A 20,025-nucleotide genomic window follows, 5' to 3' on the forward strand; every position below is an offset into this window, starting at 1 on the left:
CTAAAAATCCAAAACTTCACATGTACATAAAGAGTCGGTACCTGAAGACATCTATATGTTTATATTCAGTTATACACCTTGCGCCAATCAATATCATTTTTTACATTTTGACGTACTGCACGGTGCCCTTTTAACGAATCCGATTGAAAATTGGCTAGAAAAGACTCAAGACATTGATCTTACTCTATCCCTATTTTTGTGACTTTCCTTCGAAGGGCGTGGCTATTACGGTGCCGCAGAGTCTGATTATTCTCCGTGGCAACAAAAGTTCCTGCAAAATGATTCAGATGATCCATCTTCTCGAAATTTTTCACATTTGAGGATATTCAGGCCCTGAAGACGGCTGCCAACTTATTTTTGATCGCAGTGGTAGCGCCACCAACTGGTTAAAACAAATACAAATTATTTTCGTTGATGTTTTTCTCCGGGCAGGTTAACAAAATCTACCTTATATTTGCTCGGATGAGTGTTTAGGCCTTGAGGATGTCACAATACGAAAGTCTTTCGCCTTCTTCAGAGTGTCACATGATGGTGTCTTGTGGCCCGTCTTTATCAGCTGATGTTCCATGAGGGCGTGACTTACCTGTCACAAGAATGAAGGCAAGTCACGCCCCCCGCTGTCCGTTAACTCCGCCAAGATGCTGCTCCAGGTGGTAGAGAGGATGAAGGCTCCCTTGTCTCTGTTCATGGTTTTTATGCCTCGCTTGCAGATCTCAATGGCCTCTCTGATCCAGCGCTGTTGTTTGTTCTCTTCGGTGCCGATGACCCTGCCCTTCTCCCGGTCCATGATGTGGTTTTCCCTTTTGCAGTGGTCAGTGATTGCTGATTTGTAATGTTCATGTTGTGCTTGTTCTTTTACTGCTCTGATTTTTCATTTTTTTGACAGGTAAGTCACACCCTCATGGAACATCAGCTGATAAAGACGGGTCTCAAGACACCATCATGCGACACTCTGAAGAAGGCGAAAGACTCGCCGAAACATGTCAGGTAAAAAATTTTACCGAAAACATAATTGTCTGCTTTTAATGAATCTGTCAAATATCAATAATAAGAAGACAAAATGAACCTAATACAAATAAATGAATGCTTAATAACTCCCCTGCACATGCTCCTAAAAATCCAAACATTCACCTGTAAATAAAATGTCCCGACCTGAAGACATCTTAATGTTATTATTTTGTTATACACACAGCGCCGCCAAGTGGAATCAAAAATTTGTTTTTATTTTAATTTTCACGTACTGCACGGTGCCCTTTTGACGAATCCGACTGAAAATTAGTCAGAAAAGACTCAAGACAATGATCTTACTCTCTGCCGAGTTTTGTGACGTTTTGGCAAAAGGCGTGGCAATTACGGTGCTGAAAAGTCCGATTGTACTTTGTGGCAACAAAAGCTCCGGCAACATGACTCAGATGATCCTATCTTCTCGAAGTTGTACACATTTGAGGATACTTCAGCCCTGAAGACATCTACCAACTTATTTTTCATCGTAGTAGTAGCGCCACCAACTGGTAAAAGCTAATACAAGTTATTTTCTTGGATGTTTTTCTCCGTGCAACTCAACAAGGTCGCCCTCATATATGCTCGGAGGACTGTTTCGGCCATGAGGATGTCACAATACGAAATTCATCCTTTTTCGTGAAAAGTTGTGGGAGTGGCATTGCACTTTTTGGCAATAAAACAACGCTGATTATGAGGTTCTAAATATGAACGACAACTCGTGAAACTTGAGACACACATCAGGCAGAGCAAATTTATCAATATTTTATACGTTAGTTGTGCAGCTTTTTTGAAATGGCTCGCCATGGCCCTCGAGAAATGTTCAAAAAAGCAGCCCTGGTTGAGTGTTTCACCTCGCTTTTTGTAAATTTTATGGAGTACAGTGAACCCTCAGTTATCGCGGTTAATGGGGACCGAGACCACCCGCGGAAACTGAAAATCCGCGAAGTAGCGGCGCACCTTCAAAAATGCTTAAAAGAAAATACAATATATATAATAAATATATATATATATATATATATATATATATGTATATATATATGTATATATATATATGTATATATATATGTATATATATATGTATGTATATATATATGTATGTATATATATATGTATATATATATATATGTATATATATATATATGTATATATATATATATGTATATATATATCTGTATATATATATCTGTATATATATATCTGTATATATATATCTGTATATATAGATATGTATATATAGATATGTATATATAGATATGTATATATAGATATGTATATATAGATATGTATATATAGATATGTATATATATATATGTATATATATATGTATATATATATATGTATATATATATATGTATATATATATGTATATATATATATGTATATATATATATGTATATATATATATGTATATATATATATGTATATATATATATATATATATATATATATATATATATATATATACGGGGAGAGAGAGAGAGAGAGAGAGTGAAATTCATGTTATAACAAAAAAAACAAATTTTTATTAAAACGTATTATTTTTTTATTCCCCAGCCATTCTTTTTGTATTTATTTAATTACTCCGACTTTTACCTGCTGGTACGCCGTCCGGTGTTCCCTGTGAAATGAAAGGTGGCATTCTTTAATTATTTATTTATTTATTCATTTATTCATTCATAAATGACAGCTTCGCGCTCCGTTCGTGCCCGGGCGGAAGAGGTGTTCCAATTCGGCTTAACTGTGACACACGCCCGCCCTCCTCCCCCGGAGCTTCCATTCGGTTAAACTTAGGGGCCGCTTGGCACCGCCCGTGCCCGGGGAAGGTGCTCCTCTTCGGCTTACTGTGACGTGAGCATGCCCGCCTCCTCCGGAGCTTCCATTCGGTTAAACTTAGGGGCCGCTTGGAACCGCCCGTGCCCGGCAAAGGTGCTCCTCTTCGGCTTACTGTGACGCGAGCATGCCCTCCTCCTCCGGAGCTTCCATTTGGTTAAACTTAGGGGCCGCTTGGAACCGCCCGTGCCCGGGGAAGGTGCTCCTCTTCGGCTTACTGTGACGCGAGCATGCCCTCCTCCTCCGGAGCTTCCATTCGGTTAAACTTAGGGGCCGCTTGGCACCGCCCGTGCCCGGGGACGGTGCTCCTCTACGGCTTAACTGCCACGCACGCCGGCCGGAGCCCTGGTACGGTCCGAACCGCGCGAAACGTCGCCACCGATCGTGTCCGGGAGAACGTGCTCTTCTTCGTCCACTCTCCTCTTCGCCCACGCTCTTCTTCGGCGCACGCCGGCCGTCTAACCGCTCCAGCGCCCCGTCGTGCCGCTCGGCGAAACTACAATGCCCCCGAATATTTTTTATACCCGCGAAGCACTGAACCCGCGAAAGGTGAACCGCGAAGTAGCGAGGGTTCACTGTATGTATAAGACCAAGACCTACAAAAAAGTCTCTTGGAGCAATGAGCTAGGTTTTACAGGAAGTCGGCCATTTTGAATTTACTTAAAAGGGGCGGGTCACCACAATGGACTTTGTGTAGAAATTATTATTGGGGCCCGAGCAGCGACCGCGGCGAGGTTCCTATTGTTTATGTAGAAATTATTATTAGGGCCCGAGCAGCGACCGCTACGAGGTCCCCATTGTTTTTGTGGAAATTATTATTATTATTATTATTAGGGCCCGAGCAGTGACCGCTGCGAGGTCCCTATTGTTTTTCTAGAAATTGTTATTAGGGCCCGAGCTGCGACGGCTGCGAGGTCCCTATTGTTTTTGTAGAAAATATTATTACTTTTATTATTATTATTATTATTATTATTATTATTAGGGCCTGAGCAGCGACCGCTGCGAAGTCCCTGTTGTTTTTGTAGAAATTATTATTATTATTATATTTCCGATTGTACGATCGCATTTTTGACCCCCGAAACATGCACAAAAACTCACCAAACTTGGCAGTCTCATCGGGCATAGCGAGAAATTTGATATTTTAAACGTCTAATATGAACAGGAAGTGAGTTATGAATTTTTGAAAGTCCGACTTTTGCCCTTTTTTGCATGTTTACAGGGGTCATTCTTTTGCACCCTGATCCTAAAGGCTTCATCTGATTGCCTTAAAATTCTGTCTGTAGCATCTTAAGACCTGGGACAAACACTGGGGCTAAAATCTTTTGTTTCCGAAATACTATATGACGGGGGCGGGGCTTCAAAGTTTTCACTTAAGATTTCCTTCGCCGCAGTGGACAAAATGCTTAATAACTCTCCTGCACATGCTGCTAAAAATCCAAAACTTCACATGTACATAAAGAGTCGGTACCTGAAGACATCTATATGTTTATATTCTGTTATACACCTTGCGCCAATCAATATAATTTTTTACATTTTGACGTACTGCACGGTGCCCTTTTAACGAATCCGATTGAAAATTGGCTAGAAAAGACTCAAGACATTGATCTTACTCTATCCCTATTTTTGTGACTTTCCTTCGAAGGGCGTGGCTATTGCGGTGCCGCAGAGTCTGATTATTCTCCGTGGCAACAAAAGTTCCTGCAAAATGATTCAGATGATCCATCTTCTCGAAATTTTTCACATTTGAGGATATTCAGGCCCTGAAGACGGCTGCCAACTTATTTTTGATCGCAGTGGTAGCGCCACCAACTGGTTAAAACAAATACAAATTATTTTCGTTGATGTTTTTCTCCGGGCAGGTTCACAAAATCTACCTTATATTTGCTCGGATGAGTGTTTAGGCCTTGAGGATGTCACAATACGAAAGTCTTTCGCCTTCTTCAGAGTGTCACATGATGGTGTCTTGTGACCCGTCTTTATCAGCTGATGTTCCATGAGGGCGTGACTTAACCTGTCACAAGAATGAAGGCAAGTCACACCCCCCGCTGTCCGTTCACTCCGCCAAGATGCTGCTCTAGGTGGTAGAGAGGATGAAGGCTCCCTTGTCTCTGTTCATGGTTTTTATGCCTCGCTTGCAGATCTCAATGGCCTCTCTGATCCAGCGCTGTTGTTTGTTCTCTTCGGTGCGGATGACCCTGCCCTTCTCCCGGTCCATGATGTGGTTTTCCCTTTTGCAGTGGTCAGTGATTGCTGATTTGTAATGTTCATGTTGTGCTTGTTCTTTTCCTGCTCTGATTTTTCATTTTTTTGACAGGTAAGTCACACCCTCATGGAACATCAGCTGATAAAGACGGGTCTCAAGACACCATCATGCGACACTCTGAAGAAGGCGAAAGACTCGCCGAAACATGTCAGGTAAAAAATTAACCTAAAACATAATTGTCTGCTTTTAATGAATCAGTCAAATATCAATAATAAGAAGACAAAATGAACCTAATACAAATAAATGAATGCTTAATAACTCCCCTGCACATGCTCCTAAAAATCCAAACCTTCACCTGTAAATAAAACGTCCCGACCTGAAGACATCTTAATGTTATTATTTTGTTATACACACAGCGCCGCCAAGTGGAATCAAAAATGTGTTTTTATTTTAATTTTCACATCCTGCACGGTGCCCTTTTGACAAATCCGACTGAAAATTAGTCAGAAAAGACTCAAGACAATGATCTTACTCTCTGCCGAATTTTGTGACGTTTTGGCAAAAGGCGTGGCTATTACGGTGCTGAAAAGTCAGATTGTACTCTGTGGCAACAAAAGCTCCGGCAACATGACTCAGATGATCCTATCTTCTCGAAGTCGTACACATTTGAGGATACTTCAGCCCTGAAGACATCTACCAACTTATTTTTCATCGTAGTAGTACCGCCACCAACTGGTAAAAGCTAATACAAGTTATTTTCTTGGATGTTTTTCTCCGTGCAACTCAACAAGGTCGCCCTCATATATGCTCGGATGACTGTTTCGGCCATGAGGATGTCACAATACGAAATTCGTCCTTTTTCGTGTAAAGTTGTGAGAGTGGCATTGCACTGTTCGGCAATAAAACAACGCTGATTATGAGGTTCTAAATATGAACGACAACTCGTGAAACTTTACACACACATCAGGCCGAGCAAATTTATCAATATTTTATACGTTAGTTGTGCAGCTTTTTTGAAATGGCTCGCCATGGCCCTCGAGAAATGTTAAAAAAAGCAGCCCTGGTTGAGTGTTTCACCTCGCTTTTTGTAAATTTTATGGAGTACAGTGAACCCTCGGTTATCGCGGTTAATGGGGACAGAGACCACCCGCGAAAACTGAAAATCCGCGAAGTAGCGGCGCACCTTCAAAAATGCTTAAAAAAATATACAATATATATAATAAATATAGAAATATATATATATATATATATATATATATATATATATATATATATATATATATATATATATATATATATATATATATATATATATATATATATATATATATATATATATATATATATATATATACACACACATATATACGGGGAGAGAGAGAGTGAAATTCATGTTATAACAAAAAAACCAAATTATTATTAAAACGTATTATTTTTTTATTCCCCAGCCATTCTTTTTGTATTTATTTAATTACTCCGACTTTTACCTGCTGGTACGCCGTCCGGTGTGCCCTGTGAAATGAAAGGTGGCATTCTTTATTTATTTATTCTTTTATACATTCATAACTGACAGCTTCGCGCTCCGCTCGTGCCCGGGCGGAAGAGGTGCTCCAATTCGGCTTAACTGTGACACACACTCGCCCTCCTCCCCCGGAGCTTCCATTCGGTTAAACTTAGGGGCCGCTTGGCACCGCCCGTGCCCGGGGAAGGTGCTCCTCTTCGGCTTACTGTGACGCGAGCATGCCCTCCTCCTCCGGAGCTTCCATTCGGTTAAACTTAGGGGCCGCTTGGAACCGCCCGTGCCCGGGGAAGGTGCTCCTCTTCGGCTTACTGTGACGCGAGCATGCCCTCCTCCTCCGGAGCTTCCATTCGGTTAAACTTAGGGGCCGCTTGGCACCGCCCGTGCCCGGGGAAGGTTCTCCTCTACGGCTTAACTGCCACGCACGCCGGCCGGAGCTCTGGTACTGTCCGAACCGCGCGAAACGTCGCCACCGATCGTGTCCGGGGGAACGTGCTCTTCTTCGTCCACTCTCCTCTTCGCCCACGCTCTTCTTCGGCGCACACCGGCCGTCTAACCGCTCCAGCGCCCCGTCGTGCCGCTCGGCGAAACTACAATGCCCCCGAATATTTTTTAGACCCGCGAAGCACTGAACCCGCGAAAGGTGAACCGCCAAGTAGCGAGGGTTCACTGTATGTATAAGACCAAGACCTACAAAAAAGTCTCTTGGAGCAATGAGCTAGGTTTTACAGGAAGTCGGCCATTTTGAATTTACTTAAAAGGGGGCGGGTCACCACAATGGACTTTGTGTAGAAATTATTATTGGGGCCCGAGCAGCGACCGCGGCGAGGTCCCTATTGTTTTTGTAGAAATTATTATTAGGGCCCGAGCAGCGACCGCTACGAGGTCCCCATTGTTTTTGTGGAAATTATTATTATTATTATTATTAGGGCCCGAGCAGTGACCGCTGCGAGGTCCCTATTGTTTTTCTAGAAATTGTTATTAGGGCCCGAGCTGCGACGGCTGCGAGGTCCCTATTGTTTTTGTAGAAAATATTATTACTTTTATTATTATTATTATTATTAGGGCCTGAGCAGCGACCGCTGCGAAGTCCCTATTGTTTTTGTAGAAATTATTATTATCATTATTTTTCCGATTGTTCGATCGCATTTTTGACCCCCGAAACATGCACAAAAATTCACCAAACTTGGCAGTCTCATCGGGCATGGCGAAAAATTTGATATTTTAACGTCTAATATGAACAGGAAGTGAGTTATGAATTTTTGAAAGTCCGACTTTTGCCCTTTTTTGCATGTTTACAGGGGTCATTCTTTTGCACCCTGATCCTAAAGGCTTCATCTGATTGCCTTAAAATTCTGTCTGTAGCATCTTAAGACCTGGGACAAACACTGGGGCTAAAATTTTTTGTTTCCGAAATACTATATGAACGGGGGCGGGGCTTCGAAGTTTTCACTTAAGATTTCCTTCGCCGCAATGGACAAAATGCTTAATAACTCTCCTGCACATGCTGCTAAAAATCCAAAACTTCACATGTACATAAAGAGTCGGTACCTGAAGACATCTATATGTTTATATTCAGTTATACACCTTGCGCCAATCAATATCATTTTTTACATTTTGACGTACTGCACGGTGCCCTTTTAACGAATCCGATTGAAAATTGGCTAGAAAAGACTCAAGACATTGATCTTACTCTATCCCTATTTTTGTGACTTTCCTTCGAAGGGCGTGGCTATTACGGTGCCGCAGAGTCTGATTATTCTCCGTGGCAACAAAAGTTCCTGCAAAATGATTCAGATGATCCATCTTCTCGAAATTTTTCACATTTGAGGATATTCAGGCCCTGAAGACGGCTGCCAACTTATTTTTGATCGGATGAGTGTTTAGGCCTTGAGGATGTCACAATACGAAAGTCTTTCGCCTTCTTCAGAGTGTCACATGATGGTGTCTTGTGGCCCGTCTTTATCAGCTGATGTTCCATGAGGGCGTGACTTACCTGTCACAAGAATGAAGGCAAGTCACGCCCCCCGCTGTCCGTTAACTCCGCCAAGATGCTGGTCCAGGTGGTAGAGAGGATGAAGGCTCCCTTGTCTCTGTTCATGGTTTTTATGCCTCGCTTGCAGATCTCAATGGCCTCTCTGATCCAGCGCTGTTGTTTGTTCTCTTCGGTGCGGATGACCCTGCCCTTCTCCCGGTCCATGATGTGGTTTTCCCTTTTGCAGTGGTCAGTGATTGCTGATTTGTAATGTTCATGTTGTGCTTGTTCTTTTACTGCTCTGATTTTTCATTTTTTTGACAGGTAAGTCACACCCTCATGGAACATCAGCTGATAAAGACGGGTCTCAAGACACCATCATGCGACACTCTGAAGAAGGCGAAAGACTCGCCGAAACATGTCAGGTAAAAAATTAACCTAAAACATAATTGTCTGCTTTTAATGAATCAGTCAAATATCAATAATAAGAAGACAAAATGAACCTAATACAAATAAATGAATGCTTAATAACGCCCCTGCACATGCTCCTAAAAATCCAAACCTTCACCTGTAAATAAAACGTCCCGACCTGAAGACATCTTAATGTTATTATTTTGTTATACACACAGCGCCGCCAAGTGGAATCAAAAATGTGTTTTTATTTTAATTTTCACGTACTGCACGGTGCCCTTTTGACGAATCCGACTGAAAATTAGTCAGAAAAGACTCAAGACAATGATCTTACTCTCTGCCGAATTTTGTGACGTTTTGGCAAAAGGCGTGGCTATTACGGTGCTGAAAATCCGATTGTACTTTGTGGCAACAAAAGCTCCGGCAACATGACTCAGATGATCCTATCTTCTCGAAGTTGTACACATTTGAGGATACTTCAGCCCAGAAGACATCTACCAACTTATTTTACATCGTAGTAGTAGCGCCACCAACTGGTAAAAGCTAATACAAGTTATTTTCTTGGATGTTTTTCTCCGTGCAACTCAACAAGGTCGCCCTCATATATGCTCGGATGACTGTTTCGGCCATGAGGATGTCACAATACGAAATTCATCCTTTTTCGTGAAAAGTTGTGGGAGTGGCATTGCACTGTTCGGCAATAAAACAACGCTGATTATGAGGTTCTAAATATGAACGACAACTCGTGAAACTTTACACACACATCAGGCAGAGCAAATTTATCAATATTTTATACGTTAGTTGTGCAGCTTTTTTGAAATGGCTCGCCATGGCCCTCGAGAAATGTTCAAAAAAGCAGCCCTGGTTGAGTGTTTCACCTTGCTTTTTGTAAATTTTATGGAGTACAGTGAACCCTCGGTTATCGCGGTTAATGGGGACAGAGACCACCCGCGAAAACTGAAAATCCGCGAAGTAGCGGCGCACCTTCAAAAATGCTTAAAAAAAAATACAATATATATAATAAATATATATATATATATATATATATATATATATATATATAGACAGAGAGAGAGAGTGAAATTCATGTTATAACAAAAAAACCAAATTATTATTAAAACGTATTATTTTTTTATTCCCCAGCCATTCTTTTTGTATTTATTTAATTACTCCGACTTTTACCTGCTGGTACGCCGTCCGGTGTGCCCTGTGAAATGAAAGGTGGCATTCTTTATTTATTTATTTATTTATTCATTTATTCATTCATAACTGACAGCTTCGCGCTCCGTTCGTGCCCGGGCGGAAGAGGTGTTCCAATTCGGCTTTACTGTGACACACGCCCGCCCTCCTGCCCCGGAGCTTCCATTTGGTTAAACTTAGGGGCCGCTTGGCACCGCCCGTGCCCGGGGAAGGTGCTCCTCTTCGGCTTACTGTGACGCGAGCATGCCCTCCTCCTCTGGAGCTTCCATTCGGTTAAACTTAGGGGCCGCTTGGAACCGCCCGTGCCCGGGGAAGGTGCTCCTCTTTGGCTTACTGTGACGCGAGCATGCCCTCCTCCTCCGGAGCTTCCATTCGGTTAAACTTAGGGGCCGCTTGGCACCGCCCGTGCCCGGGGAAGGTGCTCCTCTACGGCTTAACTGCCACGCACGCCGGCCGGAGCTCTGGTACTGTCCGAACCGCGCGAAACGTCGCCACCGATCGTGTCCGGGGGAACGTGCTCTTCTTCGTCCACTCTCCTCTTCGCCCACGCTCTTCTTCGGCGCACGCCGGCCGTCTAACCGCTCCAGCACCCCGTCGTGCCGCTCGGCGAAACTACAATGCCCCCGAATATTTTTTAGACCCGCGAAACACTGAACCCGCGAAAGGTGAACCGCCAAGTAGCGAGGGTTCACTGTATGTATAAGACCAAGACCTACAAAAAAGTCTCTTGGAGCAATGAGCTAGGTTTTACAGGAAGTCGGCCATTTTGAATTTACTTAAAAGGGGGCGGGTCACCACAATGGACTTTGTGTAGAAATTATTATTGGGGCCCGAGCAGCGACCGCGGCGAGGTCCCTATTGTTTTTGTAGAAATTATTATTAGGGCCCGAGCAGCGACCGCTACGAGGTCCCCATTGTTTTTGTAGAAATTATTATTATTTTTATTATTATTATTATTAGGGCCCGAGCAGTGACCGCTGCGAGGTCCCTATTGTTTTTCTAGAAATTGTTATTAGGGCCCAAGCTGCGACGGCTGCGAGGTCCCTATTGTTTTTGTAGAAAATATTATTACTTTTATTATTATTATTATTATGATTAGGGCCTGAGCAGCGACCGCTGCGAAGTCCCTATTGTTTTTGTAGAAATTATTATTATTATTATTTTTCCGATTGTTCGATTGCATTTTTGACCCCCGAAACATGCACAAAAATTCACCAAACTTGGCAGTCTCATCGGGCATGGCGAAAAATTTTATATTTTAACGTCTAATATGAACAGGAAGTGAGTTATGAATTTTTGAAAGTCCGACTTTTGCCCTTTTTTGCATGTTTACAGGGGTCATTCTTTTGCACCCTGATCCTAAAGGCTTCATCTGATTGCCTTAAAATTCTGTCTGTAGCATCTTAAGACCTGGGACAAACACTGGGGCTAAAACTTTTTGTTTCCGAAATACTATATGACGGGGGCGGGGCTTCGAAGTTTTCACTTAAGATTTCCTTCGCCGCAATGGACAAAATGCTTAATAACTCTCTTGCACATGCTGCTAAAAATCCAAAACTTCACATGTACATAAAGAGTCGGTACCTGAAGACATCTATATGTTTATATTCAGTTATACACCTTGCGCCAATCAATATCATTTTTTACATTTTGACGAACTGCACGGTGCCCTTTTAACGAATCCGATTGAAAATTGGCTAGAAAAGACTCAAGACATTGATCTTACTCTATCCCTATTTTTGTGACTTTCCTTCGAAGGGCGTGGCTATTACGGTGCCGCAGAGTCTGATTATTCTCCGTGGCAACAAAAGTTCCTGCAAAATGATTCAGATGATCCATCTTCTCGAAATTTTTCACATTTGAGGATATTCAGGCCCTGAAGACGGCTGCCAACTTATTTTTGATCGCAGTGGTAGCGCCACCAACTGGTTAAAACAAATACAAATTATTTTCGTTGATGTTTTTCTCCGGGCAGGTTAACAAAATCTACCTTATATTTGCTCGGATGAGTGTTTCAGCCTTGAGGATGTCACAATACGAAAGTCTTTCGCCTTCTTCAGAGTGTCACATGATGGTGTCTTGTGGCCCGTCTTTATCAGCTGATGTTCCATGAGGGCGTGACTTACCTGTCACAAGAATGAAGGCAAGTCACGCCCCCCGCTGTCCGTTAACTCCGCCAAGATGCTGGTCCAGGTGGTAGAGAGGATGAAGGCTCCCTTGTCTCTGTTCATGGTTTTTATGCCTCGCTTGCAGATCTCAATGGCCTCTCTGATCCAGCGCTGTTGTTTGTTCTCTTCTGTGCGGATGACCCTGCCCTTCTCCCGGTCCATGATGTGGTTTTCCCTTTTGCAGTGGTCAGTGATTGCTGATTTGTAATGTTCATGTTGTGCTTGTTCTTTTACTGCTCTGATTTTTCATTTTTTTGACAGGTAAGTCACACCCTCATGGAACATCAGCTGATAAAGACGGGTCTCAAGACACCATCATGCGACACTCTGAAGAAGGCGAAAGACTCGCCGAAACATGTCAGGTAAAAAATTTACCGAAAACATAATTGTCTGCTTTTAATGAATCTGTCAAATATCAATCATAAGAAGACAAAATGAACCTAATACAAATAAATGAATGCTTAATAACTCCCCTGCACATGCTCCTAAAAATCCAAACCTTCACCTGTAAATAAAATGTCCCGACCTGAAGACATCTTAATGTTATTATTTTGTTATACACACAGCGCCGCCAAGTGGAATCAAAAATTTGTTTTTATTTTAATTTTCACGTACTGCACCGTGCCCTTTTGACGAATCCGACTGAAAATTAGTCAGAAAAGACTCAAGACAATGATCTTACTCTCTGCCGAGTTTTGTGACGTTTTGGCAAAAGGCGTGGCTATTACGGTGCTGAAAAGTCCGATTGTACTTTGTGGCAACAAAAGCTCCGCCAACATGACTCAGATGATCCTATCTTCTCGAAGTTGTACACATTTGAGGATACTTCAGCCCTGAAGACATCTACCAACTTATTTTTCATCGTAGTAGTAGCGCCACCAACTGGTAAAAGCTAATACAAGTTATTTTCTTGGATGTTTTTCTCCGTGCAACTCAACAAGGTCGCCCTCATATATGCTCGGAGGACTGTTTCGGCCATGAGGATGTCACAATACGAAATTCATCCTTTTTCGTGAAAAGTTGTGGGAGTGGCATTGCACTGTTTGGCAATAAAACAACGCTGATTATGAGGTTCTAAATATGAACGACAACTCGTGAAACTTGACACACACATCAGGCAGAGCAAATTTATCAATATTTTATACGTTAGTTGTGCAGCTTTTTTGAAATGGCTCGCCATGGCCCTCGAGAAATATTCAAAAAAGCAGCCCTGGTTGAGTGTTTCACCTCGCTTTTTGTAAATTTTATGGAGTACAGTGAACCCTCGGTTATCGCGGTTAATGGGGACCGAGACCACCCGCGGAAACTGAAAATCCGCGAAGTAGCGGCGCACCTTCAAAAATGCTTAAAAGAAAATACAATATATATAATAAATATATATATATATATATATATATATATATACGGGGAGAGAGAGAGAGAGAGAGAGAGAGAGTGAAATTCATGTTATAACAAAAAAAACAAATTATTATTAAAACGTATTATTTTTTTATTCCCCAGCCATTCTTTTTGTATTTATTTAATTACTCCGACTTTTACCTGCTGGTACGCCGTCCGGTGTTCCCTGTGAAATGAAAGGTGGCATTCTTTAATTATTTATTTATTTATTCATTTATTCATTCATAACTGACAGCTTCGCGCTCCGTTCGTGCCCGGGCGGAAGAGGTGTTCCAATTCGGCTTAACTGTGACACACGCCCGCCCTCCTCCCCCGGAGCTTCCATTCGGTTAAACTTAGGGGCCGCTTGGCACCGCCCGTGCCCGGGGAAGGTGCTCCTCTTCGGCTTACTGTGACGCGAGCATGCCCGCCTCCTCCGGAGCTTCCATTCGGTTAAACTTAGGGGCCGCTTGGAACCGCCCGTGCCCGGCAAAGGTGCTCCTCTTCGGCTTACTGTGACGCGAGCATGCCCTCCTCCTCCGGAGCTTCCATTTGGTTAAACTTAGGGGCCGCTTGGAACCGCCCGTGCCCGGGGAAGGTGCTCCTCTTCGGCTTACTGTGACGCGAGCATGCCCTCCTCCTCCGGAGCTTCCATTCGGTTAAACTTAGGGGCCGCTTGGCACCGCCCGTGCCCGGGGACGGTGCTCCTCTACGGCTTAACTGCCACGCACGCCGGCCGGAGCCCTGGTACGGTCCGAACCGCGCGAAACGTCGCCACCGATCGTGTCCGGGGGAACGTGCTCTTCTTCGTCCACTCTCCTCTTCGCCCACGCTCTTCTTCGGCGCACGCCGGCCGTCTAACCGCTCCAGCGCCCCGTCGTGCCGCTCGGCGAAACTACAATGCCCCCGAATATTTTTTATACCCGCGAAGCACTGAACCCGCGAAAGGTGAACCGCGAAGTAGCGAGGGTTCACTGTATGTATAAGACCAAGACCTACAAAAAAGTCTCTTGGAGCAATGAGCTAGGTTTTACAGGAAGTCGGCCATTTTGAATTTACTTAAAAGGGGCGGGTCACCACAATGGACTTTGTGTAGAAATTATTATTGGGGCTCGAGCAGCGACCGCGGCGAGGTTCCTATTGTTTATGTAGAAATTATTATTAGGGCCCGAGCAGCGACCGCTACGAGGTCCCCATTGTTTTTGTGGCAATTATTATTATTATTATTATTAGGGCCCGAGCAGTGACCGCTGCGAGGTCCCTATTGTTTTTCTAGAAATTGTTATTAGGGCCCGAGCTGCGACGGCTGCGAGGTCCCTATTGTTTTTCTAGAAAATATTATTACTTTTATTATTATTATTATTATTATTAGGGCCTGAGCAGCGACCGCTGCGAAGTCCCTGTTGTTTTTGTAGAAATTATTATTATTATTATTTTTCCGATTGTACGATCGCATTTTTGACCCCCGAAACATGCACAAAAACTCACCAAACTTGGCAGTCTCATCGGGCATAGCGAGAAATTTGATATTTTAAACGTCTAATATGAACAGGAAGTGAGTTATGAATTTTTGAAAGTCCGACTTTTGCCCTTTTTTGCATGTTTACGGGGGTCATTCTTTTGCACCCTGATCCTAAAGGCTTCATCTGATTGCCTTAAAATTCTGTCTGTAGCATCTTAAGACCTGGGACAAACACTGGGGCTAAAATCTTTTGTTTCCGAAATACTATATGACGGGGGCGGGGCTTCAAAGTTTTCACTTAAGATTTCCTTCGCCGCAGTGGACAAAATGCTTAATAACTCTCCTGCACATGCTGCTAAAAATCCAAAACTTCACATGTACATAAAGAGTCGGTACCTGAAGACATCTATATGTTTATATTCTGTTATACACCTTGCGCCAATCAATATAATTTTTTACATTTTGACGTACTGCACGGTGCCCTTTTAACGAATCCGATTGAAAATTGGCTAGAAAAGACTCAAGACATTGATCTTACTCTATCCCTATTTTTGTGACTTTCCTTCGAAGGGCGTGGCTATTGCGGTGCCGCAGAGTCTAATTATTCTCCGTGGCAACAAAAGTTCCTGCAAAATGATTCAGATGATCCATCTTCTCAAAATTTTTCACATTTGAGGATATTTAGGCCCTGAAGACGGCTGCCAACTTATTTTTGATCGCAGTGGTAGCGCCACCAACTGGTTAAAACAAATACAAATTATTTTCGTTGATGTTTTTCTCCGGGCAGGTTCACAAAATCTACCTTATATTTGCTCGGATGAGTGTTTAGGCCTTGAGGATGTCACAATACGAAAGTCTTTCACCTTCTTCAGAGTGTCACATGATGGTGTCTTGTGACCCGTCTTTATCAGCTGATGTTCCATGAGGGCGTGACTTACCTGTCACAAGAATGAAGGCAAGTCACACCCCCCGCTGTCCGTTCACTCCGCCAAGATGCTGCTCTAGGTGGTAGAGAGGATGAAGGCTCCCTTGTCTCTGTTCATGGTTTTTATGCCTCGCTTGCAGATCTCAATGGCCTCTCTGATCCAGCGCTGTTGTTTGTTCTCTTCGGTGCGGATGACCCTGCCCTTCTCCCGGTCCATGATGTGGTTTTCCCTTTTGCAGTGGTCAGTGATTGCTGATTTGTAATGTTCATGTTGTGCTTGTTCTTTTCCTGCTCTGATTTTTCATTTTTTTGACAGGTAAGTCACACCCTCATGGAACATCAGCTGATAAAGACGGGTCTCAAGACACCATCATGCGACACTCTGAAGAAGGCGAAAGACTCGCCGAAACATGTCAGGTAAAAAATTAACCTAAAACATAATTGTCTGCTTTTAATGAATCAGTCAAATATCAATAATAAGAAGACAAAATGAACCTAATACAAATAAATGAATGCTTAATAACTCCCCTGCACATGCTCCTAAAAATCCAAACCTTCACCTGTAAATAAAACGTCCCGACCTGAAGACATCTTAATGTTATTATTTTGTTATACACACAGCGCCGCCAAGTGGAATCAAAAATGTGTTTTTATTTTAATTTTCACATCCTGCACGGTGCCCTTTTGACAAATCCGACTGAAAATTAGTCAGAAAAGACTCAAGACAATGATCTTACTCTCTGCCGAATTTTGTGACGTTTTGGCAAAAGGCGTGGCTATTACGGTGCTGAAAAGTCAGATTGTACTCTGTGGCAACAAAAGCTCCGGCAACATGACTCAGATGATCCTATCTTCTCGAAGTCGTACACATTTGAGGATACTTCAGCCCTGAAGACATCTACCAACTTATTTTTCATCGTAGTAGTACCGCCACCAACTGGTAAAAGCTAATACAAGTTATTTTCTTGGATGTTTTTCTCCGTGCAACTCAACAAGGTCGCCCTCATATATGCTCGGATGACTGTTTCGGCCATGAGGATGTCACAATACGAAATTCGTCCTTTTTCGTGTAAAGTTGTGGGAGTGGCATTGCACTGTTCGGCAATAAAACAACGCTGATTATGAGGTTCTAAATATGAACGACAACTCGTGAAACTTTACACACACATCAGGCCGAGCAAATTTATCAATATTTTATACGTTAGTTGTGCAGCTTTTTTGAAATGGCTCGCCATGGCCCTCGAGAAATGTTAAAAAAAGCAGCCCTGGTTGAGTGTTTCACCTCGCTTTTTGTAAATTTTATGGAGTACAGTGAACCCTCGGTTATCGCGGTTAATGGGGACAGAGACCACCCGCGAAAACTGAAAATCCGCGAAGTAGCGGCGCACCTTCAAAAATGCTTAAAAAAATATACAATATATATAATAAATATAGAAATATATATATATATATATATATATATATATATATATATATATATATAGATATATATATATATATATACATATATACGGGGAGAGAGAGAGTGAAATTCATGTTATAACAAAAAAACCAAATTATTATTAAAACGTATTATTTTTTTATTCCCCAGCCATTCTTTTTGTATTTATTTAATTACTCCGACTTTTACCTGCTGGTACGCCGTCCGGTGTGCCCTGTGAAATGAAAGGTGGCATTCTTTATTTATTTATTCTTTTATACATTCATAACTGACAGCTTCGCGCTCCGCTCGTGCCCGGGCGGAAGAGGTGCTCCAATTCGGCTTAACTGTGACACACACCCGCCCTCCTCCCCCGGAGCTTCCATTCGGTTAAACTTAGGGGCCGCTTGGCACCGCCCGTGCCCGGGGAAGGTGCTCCTCTTCGGCTTACTGTGACGCGAGCATGCCCTCCTCCTCTGGAGCTTCCATTCGGTTAAACTTAGGGGCCGCTTGGAACCGCCCGTGCCCGGGGAAGGTGCTCCTCTTCGGCTTACTGTGACGCGAGCATGCCCTCCTCCTCCGGAGCTTCCATTCGGTTAAACTTAGGGGCCGCTTGGCACCGCCCGTGCCCGGGGAAGGTGCTCCTCTACGGCTTAACTGCCACGCACGCCGGCCGGAGCTCTGGTACTGTCCGAACCGCGCGAAACGTCGCCACCGATCGTGTCCGGGGGAACGTGCTCTTCTTCGTCCACTCTCCTCTTCGCCCACGCTCTTCTTCGGCGCACGCCGGCCGTCTAACCGCTCCAGCACCCCGTCGTGCCGCTCGGCGAAACTACAATGCCCCCGAATATTTTTTAGACCCGCGAAACACTGAACCCGCGAAAGGTGAACCGCCAAGTAGCGAGGGTTCACTGTATGTATAAGACCAAGACCTACAAAAAAGTCTCTTGGAGCAATGAGCTAGGTTTTACAGGAAGTCGGCCATTTTGAATTTACTTAAAAGGGGGCGGGTCACCACAATGGACTTTGTGTAGAAGTTATTATTGGGGCCCGAGCAGCGACCGCGGCGAGGTCCCTATTGTTTTTGTAGAAATTATTATTAGGGCCCGAGCAGCGACCGCTACGAGGTCCCCATTGTTTTTGTAGAAATTATTATTATTTTTATTATTATTATTATTAGGGCCCGAGCAGTGACCGCTGCGAGGTCCCTATTGTTTTTCTAGAAATTGTTATTAGGGCCCAAGCTGCGACGGCTGCGAGGTCCCTATTGTTTTTGTAGAAAATATTATTACTTTTATTATTATTATTATTATTATTAGGGCCTGAGCAGCGACCGCTGCGAAGTCCCTATTGTTTTTGTAGAAATTATTATTATTATTATTTTTCCGATTGTTCGATTGCATTTTTGACCCCCGAAACATGCACAAAAATTCACCAAACTTGGCAGTCTCATCGGGCATGGCGAAAAATTTTATATTTTAACGTCTAATATGAACAGGAAGTGAGTTATGAATTTTTGAAAGTCCGACTTTTGCCCTTTTTTGCATGTTTACAGGGGTCATTCTTTTGCACCCTGGTCCTAAAGGCTTCATCTGATTGCCTTAAAATTCTGTCTGTAGCATCTTAAGACCTGGGACAAACACTGGGGCTAAAACTTTTTGTTTCCGAAATACTATATGACGGGGGCGGGGCTTCGAAGTTTTCACTTAAGATTTCCTTCGCCGCAATGGACAAAATGCTTAATAACTCTCTTGCACATGCTGCTAAAAATCCAAAACTTCACATGTACATAAAGAGTCGGTACCTGAAGACATCTATATGTTTATATTCAGTTATACACCTTGCGCCAATCAATATCATTTTTTACATTTTGACGAACTGCACGGTGCCCTTTTAACGAATCCGATTGAAAATTGGCTAGAAAAGACTCAAGACATTGATCTTACTCTATCCCTATTTTTGTGACTTTCCTTCGAAGGGCGTGGCTATTACGGTGCCGCAGAGTCTGATTATTCTCCGTGGCAACAAAAGTTCCTGCAAAATGATTCAGATGATCCATCTTCTCGAAATTTTTCACATTTGAGGATATTCAGGCCCTGAAGACGGCTGCCAACTTATTTTTGATCGCAGTGGTAGCGCCACCAACTGGTTAAAACAAATACAAATTATTTTCGTTGATGTTTTTCTCCGGGCAGGTGAACAAAATCTACCTTATATTTGCTCGGATGAGTGTTTCAGCCTTGAGGATGTCACAATACGAAAGTCTTTCGCCTTCTTCAGAGTGTCACATGATGGTGTCTTGTGGCCCGTCTTTATCAGCTGATGTTCCATGAGGGCGTGACTTACCTGTCACAAGAATGAAGGCAAGTCACGCCCCCCGCTGTCCGTTAACTCCGCCAAGATGCTGGTCCAGGTGGTAGAGAGGATGAAGGCTCCCTTGTCTCTGTTCATGGTTTTTATGCCTCGCTTGCAGATCTCAATGGCCTCTCTGATCCAGCGCTGTTGTTTGTTCTCTTCTGTGCGGATGACCCTG

Source organism: Idiotropiscis lumnitzeri, unplaced genomic scaffold, assembly GCF_059441095.1.
Source record: "Idiotropiscis lumnitzeri isolate Australia: NSW breed Sydney's pygmy pipehorse unplaced genomic scaffold, RoL_Ilum_1.0 HiC_scaffold_24, whole genome shotgun sequence".
NCBI lineage: Eukaryota > Metazoa > Chordata > Actinopteri > Syngnathiformes > Syngnathidae > Idiotropiscis > Idiotropiscis lumnitzeri.